General features: G+C 35.3%; 1 protein-coding gene across 4 annotated transcripts in view; it reads left to right on the top strand.

Annotated features, from left to right (window-relative positions):
• Positions 1-17,843, top strand: part of LOC111516172 (irregular chiasm C-roughest protein) — a 232,808-nt gene that overhangs the window by 98,354 nt on the left and 116,611 nt on the right. For all 4 annotated transcript variants that reach the window (XM_074172023.1, XM_074172026.1, XM_074172025.1 and 1 more), the window contains one exon: positions 17,441-17,499. The gene's annotated coding sequence lies outside the window, so the exon portion shown is untranslated. The remainder of the gene's footprint in view (positions 1-17,440; positions 17,500-17,843) is intronic.

Below are 17,843 nucleotides of genomic sequence, written 5' to 3' on the forward strand. Positions count from 1 at the left end.
TTTTTCTTAAAATTGTCTCAGGAATACGTCACTCGAATATTTCAATGTACTTATGTTACATCCTGTATGTCTTGGTACAATCATGTCGCTGGAATTGCAAAGGCTTCTTCTCAAAAGCTTGGAACACTGTTCCGAATCAGAAAACTGTACACACCTCAGCAAATTTTGATGCTTTATAAAGCTCAGATCATACCTTCTTTGAAGTATTGTTCTCATGTAAGTAGCACCGCTCCTGAGCATTCCCTGAAGCTGCTGGATTCTATCCAGAAAAGAACCATCCGCCTGATTGGAGACGCGAATATCACATGCAACCTCCATTTGGAGAACTGCGTGTATTTGAAATAAACTTCCTGAGGACGTTTTTCCAAATGAATTTAATCTCCAGCGAGATTGCTGCTTTTGCACAGGCACCGCTCTTAGAGCACCTCAAGGATTTTCTTGCAGTGTTCGTGATCTGTCCGTAAAAAAATCAATTTGGTGTCACACGAAAAAGAAATCCTCGAGTAAGTTTGCCTCCAACATCCTATACAGAATAGTTTTCAGTGTACTAATCAATTTCATAGCTAGATGCTACTTATATTCAATAAATAAACAATTTAAGTTCTTTCAAAGTTTTCGGGAAACCCAGGATGATTTGGAAACCTCATAAATTTGTTCGATTCTCGATGCACCGTAAACTGGCCAATTTAGGACTACTACTTTGATGAATGGGACAAAGAAGACCTATAGCTATATTGACCTCATATTTTATTTATTGCGAGAGAGGGTCAGAACCATTCAAGAAAATTTCAAATTCGAATCAATAGTGAACATTTCCATGCTTGAGCTTGCCCACGATTGAGGACTGAATTACTGTGTTGCATTTCTTACTACTATCAAGTACATTTACTTGATGTTTCCTCATTCATGAGGAATAAGCAACTCAATTTCGCTTATTTTCAGAGCCATAGCTTCCTTACTATGCTCCAGAACTTTTTACAGTTTCGACTCGTCGACTGATATCGTTATCGAAAGTGTCTTTGAAATACTCACGCCTGGCAGTTCCTGGTATTTGGGGCAGTACAGATCCAGCCACCCACTTTACTGCTAATGGGGGAGCTAATGGATTGCATGAATACCATATTTGTTTAGCGTCTTTTTCCGACATCCAATTCTGCTGATAGTGAAGTTATTTCCAGTTATCGTTTTTATTTGAATTGTTTCACCTTTAAATACGTACTGGCTGATCAGCAACTGGCAATAATACCACCTGAGCCAAGAACAAGCTCCTGGCAATTTATTACATGCCTCTTTAAAAGCTCACCATTATTGCAAAATTTGATCATTTTATTTTGACATTATGCAGTCAAATCATTCAATAAATACTCGTGAGGTGAAGTTCCTGTGAAATTTCACCAATCAAGTTCTCCATAATTAACAAATACTTGCCGGTTCCATTCGAAACCTTTCGCAAAACAAACAGTGGGAGTATTAATCATTCCAGTTAACTTTTCGACAGCCGAAAATTTGTTTGAAATATCCGGCAACGCATTGGAGAATTCTCGACATTTCAATTTGGCTGCGATATATTCGGGTTTCTGTACAGGTTGATTCGGTCGCTGATTTACTACCTCTGAATCAGAGGTCCTCACAATATTTTCCAGTGCATGGAATACGGGTTGTGTTGGGCAGTATTTATGACTCGGAATGCCGGTTTGCGCTAGATATTTGATTATTCATCTCGTGACAATTAGATCTGGGAAATTATATCACAAGCAAATCCATTCCAAAACAAGCTAGTCAAGATAACTTCTGATTGTACTTGAATGACCAAAACATATAAATGTTCGTCTTCATATTCAATTAGTCAAGTTCTGACTGAACCAAAATGGTTTGCAAGCCGTCGTTTTTCCGTCTGTTTGAAACAGTCTGCAATTTCCTTCCGCCTGGTTCCTATGGATCTTTTCGTGGTTCCGAGGTATACCTTTCCACAAGTTCACGGTAGGCGATATATTCCCGCTGCTGATAGTGGGACTCTTTTGTCTTCAGCCAACCTTAGACTTTGTTGTATCTTCTTGGTGGGTTTGAAAATTATGTCTGTGACCCTAGAGATGTATGGTAGATACGCATGTGCAACTATCTGAGCCTCTTCGATGTTTTGAACCATAGAACTCTTCAATTTCATGGCCTTGTTGGAAACAGTGTACGAGATCAACAAGGCCTTGAAACTGAAGAGTTCTTCGGTTCAAAACGGGGAGGATCTGACGGTTACACTTGCGTTCTACCATATATCCCTAGGGTTACACACAGAATTGGAAAACTCTGGGAGAAACACAACATTAAAACGCTTTTCAACCCCATCAAGAAGATACAGCAAAGTCTCAGGTCGATTTAGGACAAGAGTGACCCACTATTAGCAGCAGGGGTATATCGCATACCATGCATTTGTGTGAAGGTATACATTGGACACACCAAAAGATCAATGGGAGCAAGGCTGAAGTAGCAAGAAACTGCAGCCTAGGCCATACGCCTGGTTGGCTGGGGCGAAACATGCACTCACTGAAGGAAACCACAGGATTCTGTTTGAAAACATAAACACACTTTACGCGGTCGTAATATCAAGTCATCGGAGATGACTCAGGATGTATAAACCTCTGAAGAAGCTAGTCACTCACGCCATCGAAACGTCAGGAAGAAATTCCAAACATAAACGGCCTCCTAACCCGAAAAATACTGCCTTCTGACGCAAAGTTTGATATCCCAAAGCCAGTGCTCTACTTCATACATATTCCATAAAAGGTATTGCGGTATCATATATAATAATGATAATAATATTGATAATAATAAAATTTCCATAAACATGATTTTGTGATACAATAAATGTTCAACTAAATTAAAGAATAAATTATTAATAAATGTAACAGTTAACCCACAAAAGGATTTATCCTTGTGCGTGGGGTTATAAGGGAAACAATAATACAACTACTGTTTTTTTTATATATCGTAGAGTATATACATATATACAGACATACATATATAACCGTATACATGCATACATGCGTGTTAGGAATCACACGTTCAAGGTAAGACCTCGTTAGGCCTCAGCTCGTACAAGTTTAGACTCCTGAGAGTTGTCTTTCGCAGGGGTGCGACAGCTGGTTAACGAAAAAACATATTTTAAACGTATATTTTTTCAAGCACATACGCACACTTATACATACACATACACGAAAATAAACATATATAAATAATAATTATTTGCAGGTACACAGCAAATAATATTACAATTACAATTTTAAAATTGAGAAAATGTGGGACTATGTATAGTAATTATTTTTCCTATCTATCAATTCGTGTATGTTGGTATTTTTAAGTATATTATGGATCCTAGGTACGTGAATTGTCTCTGTGATAATGTTTTTTCAACTTTTGGTATAGCAGTTTTTATCGCTTAATTTTATTTTTATAAAAATGCAATATTTTGGAAGTATAGTTGCCGTACATCTAGAGCTTTGCTTTCTTTAAATAAAAGATATAAAGGATGGGTGAAATTTTCATTATGTATTATTTTCAAGATCCACTTTTGGGTGTCTTCGCGAAGAAATGTCGAAAACTATTATTAGACATTGATTAATTCTGTTACAATGGACAAATAGGTTATGCTTCAATCACCAAATCTTCGATTTCTCTGTATATAATTTGAAATTGACTACCATGTGTAGCACCAGATACCCCTTTGATGCTATACTTCCCATGCAAACGAATCACTAACATACCATAAAAATGTTGAGTAAATATTTAGAAGAGAAATTTATTTCTATCGTAGCTGGTTAACAGAAAAACAGATTTCAAACAAATTTTTGAGGGATTGTTCAACTGATAGAATCCAAATTATCAATTTTTATGAGACTACTTCATCTCGGTGAGGATGAGACAACTATTTTAACTATAATAAACTGTGAATCTAATGATATTCATCAACCAGTTGTCGTTTTCCTGCGAACAACTATCCCTTGATGTCGAAACAAGCAAGCTAGGGATCAACGAGATCTTACTTTTCCTCGATTTGAAGCGGTACTCAAACCCGATTCCTTTTATAGTATGACGTAAAGAAGAAATAGCAATGGTTTCGAAAGGTTCTCTTTCTTGCTGTCATCTGATCAAGGTTTGTTCCACAAGTTTTTTGGATCAAGCATTATGTTAAAGACATTTCCTGGCCCAGTGTCAGTTCTTTTTCTGAATTTAGAAGTTTCCCAATTGTTTCCCCCGACGTTTGAAACCATTCCATGTAATTGTTGGCAATAACTGGAGAAAATGACGATCCCATTGTCATTCCCTTGCAGCTCCTTTTCAGCTCCTTGTTATCTTGAATCTGTCTGTATTTAGTTCCTTTGTTTGAGATTATTTCTCTATTTATAAATCTTTCATCATATCCTGTTCGTTTTTCTAAGTGCTATCGTACATAATCCGATCAAATGCGTAAAATTTCGGGAACACTTCAACTATAGTCAAGTAATCCTAGTGTCGTTTGAATAGCTGAATAACTCCATCTTCGAGCTCGTATTTGTATGCCATTTTTTCCGCGTCTCGTTGCCTAAAGTGTATTAAATATAACTCTTTATCGCAGCCTACTCCGACGTCGCTTTGCGTGCCGGCGACGTCGGAATTTGAGCAAACTTGGCCGAAGTAGATTTTCCGCTATTTTTCTCTGCCTTTCAAGCTTTTTATTCACCCTTTATTGCCAGCAATTTCTTGGAAATAATTTAGGAACGCTGCTTCGTCTCCACCTTCATGCTTTTTATCGGGTCTTACTTTTGTGTGTATATCGTAGTGGAGTATTGATTTTGCGATTCCAATAGCAAGTGGAGCTCTTGATTGTGTACCTATCAACTGGCGTACACGCGTCACATATTTCACTCGGCGCGTTGTGGAACATGATTTCAATCAGCTTTTCTTGAGTGATTTGTTTATTCAGTGGTCGGGCGCTTTCACCTGTTTTTGTGTGTACTTAGTAGTTTGGGTATCGATTCGAAATTTTGATTGTAAATCAATTTTGAACTCTTGATTAGAGCACTGAAGAATTGGCTGGAAAGGAGGCGAATCCTTGGGATCCATCTGACTTGTTTATTTCTTCCAAATCTACGGAGAACTCTGCATTCTCTAGGTTAGGTTAGGTCAAAAAAGAGTGGGTCTATTCCTCCCACCTGGCATTCTCTAGGTCTTATACATGTTTCCCTCATCTTTTAAAAGGTACCCATTTCAACATTTTTTTTCTGTACGAGTTTGTCATATATGAATTGAAGGGGTTATTTTCTTAGGAGTGATTCATTTTTGGGAAAGAATGTTTTTGGCTTTCTACTACTCCATATTGATACAAAAAAAGGGATGAGGGAATCTTCCAAAGAAAGGAAAGAAGTAATCAATTTGAAAATAAGTAACTCTATACATGGATGTGTAGATCATGCAAAGAAGTACCTTTCAGACACAAACTGAAAGAAAGTCCTCCTGTTGTGGAATAAAAATCAGATATCATTCACATGAAAGGATGTGGAAAAGCTGAATACACTTATTTGAATTAATGAATCGAAGAGGTTACACTTTAATACAAAACCTCTTCGATTCATTCATTCACATGAGTTCTACTTTGAATGAATGGTGATAAATTGCAATTACATGGAACACTGTCAACCTCACTGGTATACACCGATGTTTCGCCTCAAGACATTTGCCCCAAGGCTCTTCAGTACCAAATTGGATATTATTATAGAAAATACACACAATTTAATCATGAATTACGATTTTTTACTGTCACGGAATAAGCTTGATCTGCTTATGTCATCAATGACATCGTAATGACAATCATTCACCTATTTGATTAAATCCCAGCCATATACTTCTGGACATGATCGATCATTCAAAAATTGCTTGACTCCTGTGATCTAGTGCTTGACATACATATAAAACATGACAAGATCTCGATCAATTCGTTGCATTACCTGCAACTAAACTCCTTCATTCGTTTTTTTCAAGGACAAACACAAGCACCACAGGAAAATCATGTAGACGCTCTAAGATTGGTACCTGTGGGAAAAAAGCAATCCATATTGGATTTGAATCGCTAGAGATTAAATTCATTTGGAAAAACGTTCTCAGGAAGTTCATTCCACAAAAACGGAAATGAAAGAGTTCTCAAACAGTGAAGTTTGAGCCTCAAAAAGATGAGCAACCACAGTCCGTTGCGTATTTCTGATATGTATCGCTCTTGGTGAAATCAAATGTGCCAAGCCACTTGAACACTTCCCGTGAAAGTATCTATAGAAGAGAGACGAACCTTCAAGGTTTCTTCGATGTTCTACACTATCAAGGTGGCAAGTGATATTGTATCTCCAATCAGGCGAATGACTCTTTTCTGGATGGAATCCAGCAGCTTTAGGGTATGTTTAGGGACGGAGCTCCATACATGAGAGCAATACTCCAAAGAAGGTCTGATCTAAGCTTTATAAAGCATCAAAAGTTGCTGAGCTGTATACAGTCTTCTGGTTCGAAACAGTCTTCCATGTTTTTGAGAAGCAGCCTTTACAATTCCAGCGATATGATTGTGGCAAATCATTTTAACCTCCAACAAACTCATCGAAGCAAAAAGCGGAATTGTCTGTCCTGACATTATTATATCCGGTTTGGAGACATTTTTTTTATTTTGGATATAATCGGTGTCTGGGATTTTGTGGCATTGAATTGAACCTGATTACTTTCACCCCAATTTCAAATCAATTCTAGATCGTCATCAAGATATGCAGCCTCCTCCTGGTGCCTGTTATACAGCGATACTCTATCCAGGCATCCTGTAAGTGAAGAATATCCAGTGAGCTGATTCCTGCTGTGTTGAAGCAGTTTTTTTAAATGGTCTTTCCATAAAGGTTTTGTCAGGTGTGCTGTTCTCTCTTTGTGTTTCTCATTGATCCATTTCCATAATATGGGACTCTACCAAAAGGTCTGGTATAGAAAATGACCCTTGTAGAAATTAAAATTGTTCAAATTGATGAATTTCCGAAAATAATCATTGGATAACACAATCCTCTGAACTTTTCCACATAACACTATTTCATATGAAAATATTTTTGTATTACGACTCTTCCATTGACGAAATAGATCCACTATTTCTTTGAAGAAAGTGATCCGCAGAAAGGGTGTATCTGTTTGTCCGTCTGTCGTCAGTTGATTATCTATTTTCTCTCGATCGAAATGAAATAATGTTTCGAAATTTCATACAGCCACACAGCGACACAACCACTTATATCCCATCTATTGTTGAGGAGATATAGAAGTGTTTTTTCGTAATTTTCCGGTAATTCTCTTTCCGAAGCAAATCAAAAAAAATAGTTTTTGTTTCCTTCGGAAAAATGTGTGAAAAATTTATGATTATTTTTCAGCAACTTTAGTAGTATGTATGGAAAGTTATATTTTACTTATAGTTTGCAAATATTGAAATTTTCTGAAGAACTTTGACATGTTGCGATTTTTTTCTGAATATGATAAGTTATTCGGAACTTGTTTGAGACAAAACAGACTTTATATTGAATATACAATAATAGATTGACCATGATGAATAATCCCAAATTCAATTGTGAATAACACGAAAAGACTGTTTCTTTTCATTTGTACATTAACTATTCTGTATTTTGTTTTCCTTCCGAAATTTCCATTAGTTCTTTAACATCCCGATTCCACACGACTTCGCCACTGTACTAACTGTCACTATTCAAACTGATTAGGTTTTCGCCCTTTCGAAAGGAATTTTCCCCTTGCGACATTATATATCTCTTAACTCCTTACGGAAGCCAAAAGACACATTGTAATGGTTTCCGGATTTCCTTCACGAAGCAGATGCCCTTACAAACGCACTTGGAGTCCCTGAAATAGATCACCCTAACATCTTGGATTTTTCAAGTTGACGTGGATGTTTCCTGCTACAACGTGTTCATGATAGACACGGATTTACAAAAAAAAATTGGAAATTAAAAGATAGTTCGGAGGAGCATCTCTAGTTGATGAAGCATAAAGAATTTATATGTAAAATTATTTCTAAAGAACCATCGAGTTTGATAATACCTATTAAACGAAAACGGTAACTATATTAAGGCATCTGTTCAAAAACTTCAATGATAGTATGAGGTGGTATTACTTCAAAAAAAGGAATTGAAAAAATACTTCGAAATTCTCTTCTAGATTTCAGCAGGGCATTTGACATCATCAATCATGAGCTGTTATTGTCGATCTTACACTACATTGGCTTGTCAGATGATTCAGTTTTTTTTTTTTTTTTTTTTTCGAAACTATCTACACAATAGACGCCAGGCGTTCCACAGGGATCAATTCTTGGCTCTCTCCTATTTACGATATACACCAGTCAATTAGTGAAATGCCTTCAGTATTGCAATGTACGTCTTTATGCCGATGACACCCAAATCTATTATTCTTTTGAACCACACAGAGTAAATGACGCTAATAGGCGGATCAGTCATGATCTCGATACATTTCCATCCCTTGCTGAAAATATGTGCTTAATAAATAATACATTTAAGTCGAAATTACTAATATTCGGTCCAAAAAATCACAGAGATGTTGTAAAACAACAACTCAATATTAGTATAGTTTCTAATGTATTGGAAATTGTGAAGGAAGCTGAAAATCTTGGGATGACTATAGATAGTGATCTCCGATTTGATTCCCATGTGAATAAATTAATCCAGAAAGCTTACCTTTCACTCAAGCTGATCTACGGAAATCGAAAATTCCTCCCTAAAAACACAAAAATTACTTTATGTGACAGTCTCGTTCTTTCATCTTTGAACTATGCAGATATACTCTATGGACCATGCCTCACAATTAGGAACAAGAAAATACTCCAAAAGATTCGAAACTACTGCCTTCGCCTAATTCATGGGGTACGTAGAAGGAACAGAATCTCATCAAAGCTGTCAGAAACTTGTTGGCTCAATATGGAAAACCGAAGGTCATTACACTCAGCGTGTTTCTATCATAAGGTTATCTGCAATAAGATTCCGACCTATCTATATAATAAAATTACTTTTTGGACTGACGTACACAACTTGAATGTATGGCATAAAGGGTTATTAACTCCTCCAATACACACTCATGAATTTTTCAAACGATCATTTACGTATCAGATATGCAACGTTTACAATAAACTTTCCCCTCATTCAAAACATTTCAAAATAGGTATTTTTAGGCAAAAATTGAAAATTGAACTATTAGGTAAACAAACTTAAATACTCAATAGTTTATCCATATGTATATTCTTTTTTTGTTGTTATTGGAATGCTGATTGATATCAGGTGTATAATGTATTACTTTTTCCATTTTTTTTGTTTTTTGTTTGTATTTGTTTTATTTTTTTTGTTGTTGCCAGTTCTCGTAGCTAGCTGTGGCGGTTAAGTGGTAGAACAAACCTGTAGTGTTCTACACTGCAGTTTTGAACTTCGCTTTTTGGATGTTATATTGTATTTCATCCAATAAAGACCATTATTATTATTATTATAAAGCTCAGATCAGACCTTCTTTGAAGTATTGTTCTCATGTATGGAGTTCCGCCCCTAAGCATACCCTGAAGGTGCTGGATTACATCCAGAGAAGAGCCATCCGCCAGATTAGAAACGCGAACATAACTTGCAACCTTGATCTGGATCTGGTCTGGAACATCGAAGAAAGGTGGGACATTTGTCTCATGGATTTGATCTCCAGGTATTCAAATTCAATGTGACCATGTTAGACCATCATTCGTAGATGGAGATGAAGTGTCTTTATTAACTGGTATATGAATTTTAATCAAAGAAATCAATATTTTTCTGCACATTTCTCATTCTTCTATTGTCTATTTAGTCTTCTTCCTATTCGGATATCGAGAAATGACTGACCACCATTTCAATTCATTTTATAGTTATTTTCCAAGTATGAATGAATGACAAGAACTCATTTTTGAAATATTATCTGAAACTTTTTACTGCTAGTCTCATATTAGCATCAGAAGTTTATCAATTATTTCAAAGTAATTATTTGAAACAATAGCTTTATGCCAATTATTGTGAGGCTCGTTATGAGTCATGCACGAATGTGTTTGAATTCTTGATAGATTTCATTTTCCTTTGTCAGACAAGCGTATTATTTCTGTTAATAAAAGAAATGAATGGCGCTACCACTTCCCTACGAATTTCAATAAATTATTAATAGACATTCAGACATTTAATTTTCTCTACGTTGTAACATATTCAAAAGCTTTCCTTTCAACAATGAAAGGGTCATAATGGATGTGATTTAATACACAAAAATGTTCCAATTGGTTCCTCAGGCATGTCTTGCTTTCAACCATGTTTCATTTCATTTCTTTCTGAATAGTGTCCTTTGTTTCGCATTTATATAATGTTCCACAAAGGCTCGGTATTTAATGTCATGATTTTTCTGTTAGTAGATATTTTTTGAATGCGTTGCTTTTGAAATTTTTCTGGTGAGAACACAAGAGTTATTCAAGTGTAGATAATGAATGTTGGTAGACCCAGTTTTTTAATATATGGGGGATTTTATTAACACCTTTCGATTCCGGTGCAGGTGTTTTCAGTCGCAGACCCAGGGGATATCAACCTGCCTAGGAACCTATGCGACTGTATTTCAAGCGGAAATTTACGCTATTGAATTGTGTGCGGAGAGATTGGAAGAATCCAACCTCATACACAAGCCAATAAAAATATCCTGGGACAGTCAAGCGGCGTTGGGAGATCTTGGCTCCTACCGAGCAACGTCTACATTGGTAGCAAATAGCCAAAATCGACGCTCCTCGATAGGAAGACTCAACATATTGTATCTGGTCTGGATTCCTGGCCATACCGACCTTGAAGGCAATGAGGCTGCTGACCCCCTTGGAAAGAAGGATGCTGCAAGCAACTTCATCGAACCAGAACCTGTCATTGGCATCGCTTTAGACTTTGCCAAACAAAGATTGAAACCTGGATGACAAGAAGATTTATGGACTTTTGGCAGAATCTCCCAGGATTGGCTCAATCTTCCAGGATTGGCTCACTCCAAGGCGTTTATTCACCCTTCCAAACTTGATACCAAACAGTTGTTTGGTATCAAGTTTGTCATTTGATTCATCATATGTAGAGACTCGGACTGTCGGAAAACAACTTTTCTGTATCAAATATTCTAATTCAATTCAATAAAAAATAACAAAATTTCAACAAGTTTCGGTAATTTTTCACTGTAAATTCTATACATTTCTGTTGATATGAACAACGTATTTAATTCATTATTCTCTTGTTGTTTGTAATATTATTTTCCGGCGTGGATTATCAAATATGTGAACAATGGAATGAATCCAACAATTTTCGAAAGCTCTTCAAAACGTTAATACTCACTTTGTGAGTAGCAAATATAAATTGTCAAAATCAACTATTCGGCTTTAATTTATCTCATTATGCTGATAGCGATTCCATTTGATTTCGGTCGAAATGAAACACCATATACCTTTCAAATTGTTCCAATAACTAAATTTCACAACACCACTATGGTATAGCACGGCCATAGGCTTAGCTTTTACCTCTTGGTTTTGGACCACATCATACAACGCAATTTAAATAATCGCTGAAACTATTTTCCACGCATCTAAATCACATGAATAGGCATATCCGTCCGCTCTTCCAATATGCACTGCGGCATTCGAATTCTGAAGCGTCATTCGATGAATAATTCCGTATTAACCTCTGACTATGTATACATTATCCGCTTATACAAAAACGCTTCAAAATACCACCAAGTGAAAATCATTCCACTGCAATCCTCTACAGAGTTTCAGCTAAAATGTATAGAAATAAATATATTTTACCTCCATCTACCACAAAGTGTAGGTGTTTTTTTGTGAAGATCATATTGACGAAAGTTTTAATAATATGAAAGAATGACAATTTATAAAATTGAAAAATTATTGTGACATAATAGTATATTATGCAACGATCATGTAATGATGGTTATTAAGACACGAGCATTTACCGGGATACGAAACGAGCCGAAGGCGAGTTTTGTATGGTATATGCGAGTGTATTAATAACCATTACATGAGAGTTGCATACGCTATTTTTTCTAAACCCGATAAATAATGAAAAACTATAAATATTATATTTGTATTGAACACATTTACAGTAATTAACTCATATTTTTTAAAAAAACACGAACTAAATGGTATTATCATGGATATATGAAAGCTATAAAGATTCTAATTATATTTATATTGAATATAACAACTGTAATTAATCTGATCTTTTAAAAATATTGGAGTCGATGGTATTCCTTCTATATCGCTGTTTTCAGACATTTTGATAATATAGGTAGGTAATATGAAAACTGATTTTGACAAATAAAGCAATTAGTTACTTAGGTTAGAATCTAGGACAAACAAAGGAACAGGATTCTTGATTGAAAAATTATGGGTTTCTATTGGTTGATAATCTGTATCGTTATGAAAAATCTGTATCATAATGGATATCATTATGAAACGGATTATGGTCATATAAGTGTATTGTTAGAGTACGGGTGTAGAAAAAATGACATTATGACATAGAGAATGCTTTAACGATAATTGAAATGACAAATATATATCTGCAGGAAAAATTAAATAAAAATAACATAAATTGTAACACATAGATAATGAAAAATTAGGAAGTTACTGCACGACGTTTTGAATGTTAGTATCTACAATTCAATTCAATTGTTTAAACTGGGGAGAAGACAAAGTTTTGTGCAGAATAATTTTTCGACGTTCATGGAATAACAAATATTTGAGCAATCAAAAAACAAAACATGTCAAATATGGTTGGGTTAGGTTAGATCCAAAGTGAGTGGGTCTATTCTTTCCTCTACCGCAAGCCGCAAGGGTTTATTGTGGCAAACACCTATTCACACTCGACCAAATAAACCTACCTTCTCAACAAAGCCGATTAGTTTGTATGGTGAGTGGTCTTTCAGGTCAGATGGTGAGAGTATGGCTCTGCTGAACCTGATTCGGTCCCCAGCGGGGCAGGACAAAGTATGCGCTCTGCTGTTTCTACATTTTCCAAACAGAGGCGACACACACTGTCTTCCGACAGTCCTAGTCTCTGCATATAATGATTGAAATGACAAGGACCTGTAAGAAGGTCCGTTAAACATCGTAGTTCATCTTTACTGTAGTCCAACAACTGTATCAAGCTTCGAAGGGTGAATAAACGCCTTGAAGTGAGTTAATGCTGGAAGATTCTGCCAGAAGTCTATAAAACTTCTTGCCATCCAGGTGTTCAATGTTTGTTTGGCAAAGCCTAAAGCGATGCCAATGACAGGTTCTGATCCAATGAAGCTGCTTGCCGCACCCTCCTCTGGCAAGGGAGTCAGCAGTCTCATTGCCTTCCAGGGCAGTATTGCCAGGAATCTAGACCAGAGACAATCTGTTAAGTTTGCCTATCAAGGAGAGTCGTTATGGGCAATTTGCTACCAATTTAGAGGTTGCTCAGTAGTAGCCAAGACCTTCAAACGCCGCTTGACTGTCAGATGTATCTCAATCAGTATTTTAGACGTGAAGTGGACATCGTCTATCGTCTTGCCATTCCTCAAATGTGGTGATAAGCGTAAAATCAAAAATAATGAACTTATTAGTAGACTATGTTTTCCCGGAAAACTGTTTGAAAAAATTATGCATGAAATTATTTTAGGTCATACTCAAAATAAAATAATAGAACAACAATATAGTTTCTCCCCTGTAGATTCATTGATATTGAGTCAACAGAGTTTGGAGTATGGATAATGTGACCAGACGTACCGTTTTGAACGGGACTGTCCCTTAATTCGACTATCTGTCCCGTTGTCCCCAAGTAATGATCTGGGACGTAAAATAGTCCCTTTTTCTGAAATCAGCTCTGAAAAAACCGTTGATAGGTATCGGATGTGGAGCACATATAATTCAAAATGCTATAAAATCTGCTGCAGACGGCCTACCTTCAGATTATGAAAGCATTATTGTGAAAATATATGATTTTTTTTATATTTATACGGTTGGAGTTGAAGCTCTAAAAGAATTTTGGGCTGAAGCTGAAATAGAACATCACCAAATGCTCGGCTACAGCAAATCTCGCTAGCTTGCGCTGATGCCTGCTTTGGAGAGAGTTTTGAAAATGTATCAGCCGTTAAAGAATTATTTTTCGAGCATTGAAAAATGAAATCAATAAAAAACTTTTTTGAAGATCCTACATCTGAATTATGGCTTCGTTTTTTACACGCTCAGTCAACAAGTTTTCGCCAAGCTATTTTGAAGGTTGAAGGTCAAACTCTATCGGCAATTAACGCTGCAAACGAAATCAAGCAACTCATTCAGAATTTGATTAAGAAAGAAAACAATCAGTTTCTTCCATTTAGTAATTGCAATTTAATCATAAAACTGAAAGATGATAGTTATGAAGATTTTGTTAAATGAACAGCTACAGAATTTTATAAAACAAGTCGTGAACATTTGGTAGAATGGACTAAGTATTTGACGGATTTTCATTAATTGTGAACTACGAAACTCCACAAAAAATTACAGACCGGAATAATTTAAAAGTTCACACAGAAACTTATTGGGTGGAAGTATTCAAACATTTTCGCACCAACAATCTGCGACATGAAAATGTTTGTATTTTAATTGAATATATGGTATGTCTACATGCACAAATGCTCCAGTAAAGATAATATTTTCTTTAATGAATAAATTGTGAACATCGGAAAAAAATCACTTGCAGGTTTCAGTTCTGATGGCGATGTTGATAACGAAAATCAATATAAACTGAACGTGCCAAGAATTTCAACCTTATTTAAAATCATCACCATCTTTATTGAAGCAAATTTTTTCCTCCCAAAAACATAAATACGACTGAAAATATAATATGTTGCATATAATTTAATAATCACTGTCACAATAACCACTGTCGAAGTTAAGTGGAAAAACAGGTTATTTTTATCGTCCTCAGATGAAAATAAATTGAACTTCCCCTTTTAGTTTCCTGTAATAAAAAATTTTGTAATAAACTAGTAATTACCTAATATTGGAAATAATAAAGACGAATTATTATTATTATTATTATCATCAAAAGGTTCTTTAATGAGTCGATACAGTATTGAGTATGGTCCATACTGCATGGACCATACTTAAACACATACATAGGTATGTTATATATGGACGTCCCGTTTTGAGTTGAAAAAAAATAGTTTAAGTATAGATGATCAGATGCACGTGGGTGTAAAATGTTGATAATAAATTCGTCAAACAATTAGCCCGTAAAACATACATTTTTGTAATCAATAGAAATCTTCATCCAGTTTTCAAAAATTATTCCATGTTATCTCTTACAGATAACGTGAAAAATTTCAGGTATGCAATAATGTTGCACAAAATATTCAATAATCGTGTCGCTTGTCCCAAGTCCAAAAAATTTCATTGAATACACCTTGCAGAGACTTGCGGAACCGCGATCCCTTTGCTACCTCATTTTGAAAAACCAATTCAGGTAAAAACTCTCCTTTATGCAGAATTGTCAGATCCTTCAATAGTTATTGCAATGATATTGTAAAACTGAGTTTATTTTTCCTTAAATTGAAAAACTGTAATAAATCTACCTTTATTTTTAATCAGTTATCCGTTCTTGGTATACTGTTTATTTCATTTTTCTCTTATTTGTTACTAGTGTAATGTACTTAATGTTTATATATTGCTTACTCACTATCTTTCAAATGTAAAATAAGGATATTTTTTGATATTTTCTGTTTGTATCCCTATGAATGAATAAATAAGACATGGTTCAGTGAAAGTTGATCTAGATAGAGTTCTGGCTACGACTATTTTTAATGAAATGAAGAAAAAAATTAAAGTTTTGAAAATAATTACCCAAAGATTTCGTAAAGATCAAGATCTTCAGATGATGTGGTGCTGCAGGTTTTTCCGGGTTTTCCTGCAGCTGAAAAAGCAAATGCGCTACTGGAATCAATGAAGTCGCCCCGGAGCGCCAATTAATTTTTATTGTTGTTTTTATTTTATTTTTATCTTTTTTTTAATAAAAGATTACATAATCGCCGTTATTGGTAAGTATACCTATATAGAAAAACGCACAAGAAATCGAAATAATCTGTTTTATTTACGAAGATGTTGGTTTCACTATGAGTAAGTTTCTCACAGATTCAAAAATGGAAAATTCTGATTTTCCGTTAGTTTTTTGTAATAAGTAAGTCTAAGAGCCGTATGTGGTTTTTTTGAAACGTCCGAAAGTCTCTGAATTCATCGACATTGTCCTCAAACGAAACAATATGATTGTCCACATTTCTGTAGTACGAAAAATTTTATCGGTGAAATAAAAATTATGCTAACATAGAAATGGCACTAAACAGTGAAATAGGCCTATTTTGGAATAACAGGCGTGGATTTTTCATTCAATAAACAAATTGAATATGAAGCACTTGCCCTCCTACTGAGTATTATCTTGTGAATATTGGTCAAAATATCTATCCAATGGATTAAAACTGTCAAAGGACCTGACTTAATCAACATTCAATCAGAACCCTTTGACTAGAAACGCTTTTATAGTCATGGTCATCAAGGGTTGTCCTAATATTTGAGAGGAGGATTAATTTGTAAACATCCAATCACTGAGGTAGAGTAGTAATCATGGTTTCATCTTGTGACATTTCCATCGGTGGATCTGCAGGTGGAAATGAATCGTGCGAGCGTGATTTACGGAATAATCCAGCCGTACTTCTGGATGTACGCTGTATTTTCAAACAGTAAGGTTTTTTCGAATCTTCGAGGCAATTCTGATATGCATTTTCTGCTTTGAGTCGGAAAAGTCGCAGGAAGCCAAATCTGGTGAATACGGTGGCTGAAACATGACTACGGTGTTGTTTTTTTGGCCAAAAACTCTCAAACAAGCAATAACGAATGACCAGATGCATTATCGCAAAAGCCATGAATTACTTTTGCACAATACCAAACGCATAACTTCAAGATAATACCCCTTATTGACCTTACAACCATGTGACAAGAACTCCCGATGCACTACGCTACGGTAATCGAAGAAAACAGTAATCAAAACTTCGAAATTTGATCGAACTTGGTGTGCTTTTTTGATCTTGGCTTTCTTGGGCTCTCTTTTGTGATTTGAAACTGATTCAAAATTCAAACATCAAATATAAATATTTCACAAACATATCGAGACTCTCAAAATAGAGTGTGGCCTACTTGAATACGCAATGGGTTTTCTTCAATTATCAGCCAATTCTATCACACATCAATTAAAGTTTTTCCTGAATCTACAAATACTCTAAAAGTATCCATTAACATCCATAAATTCAATTCTCAACAAATTGACTGAAAAACTCTGACTCTTGGTTTTTGTTACAGATTACATAATCACCCTCTGCAATGCTATAGTAGAGGTTCGAGAGTCTGCTTTCAACTAGGTGAGTATCACTTTCAGTTTCAAACATTTACTAGTGGTACAAAGCCATAAGTTAGATGTAGGATCTTCAAGAAAGTATTTTATTAATTTGGGACATTTTTCAATTCTTCATATAATCTAGGAAAGCAGTACATTATTTACAAGTAATAACCATATTTCAAATATTTTATACACCTTTCAAACTTTAGATATTTCATAGTCCTCAGGTATTTCTGAGGTAAAAAGTGTCCAATACTTTCTTTTTTGAGATACAGGTCATTGAAATTTTCAAAATATTTTTCGAAACAGTGTTGAAATTTGGAAGCTAATCACATCTCGGAAATTTTTTCACTCGAGGAATTCAAA

The sequence above is a fragment of the Leptinotarsa decemlineata genome, unplaced genomic scaffold, assembly GCF_025532065.1.
Source record: "Leptinotarsa decemlineata unplaced genomic scaffold, Ldec_3_MD MMD2_tig00000035_RagTag_RagTag, whole genome shotgun sequence".
NCBI lineage: Eukaryota > Metazoa > Arthropoda > Insecta > Coleoptera > Chrysomelidae > Leptinotarsa > Leptinotarsa decemlineata.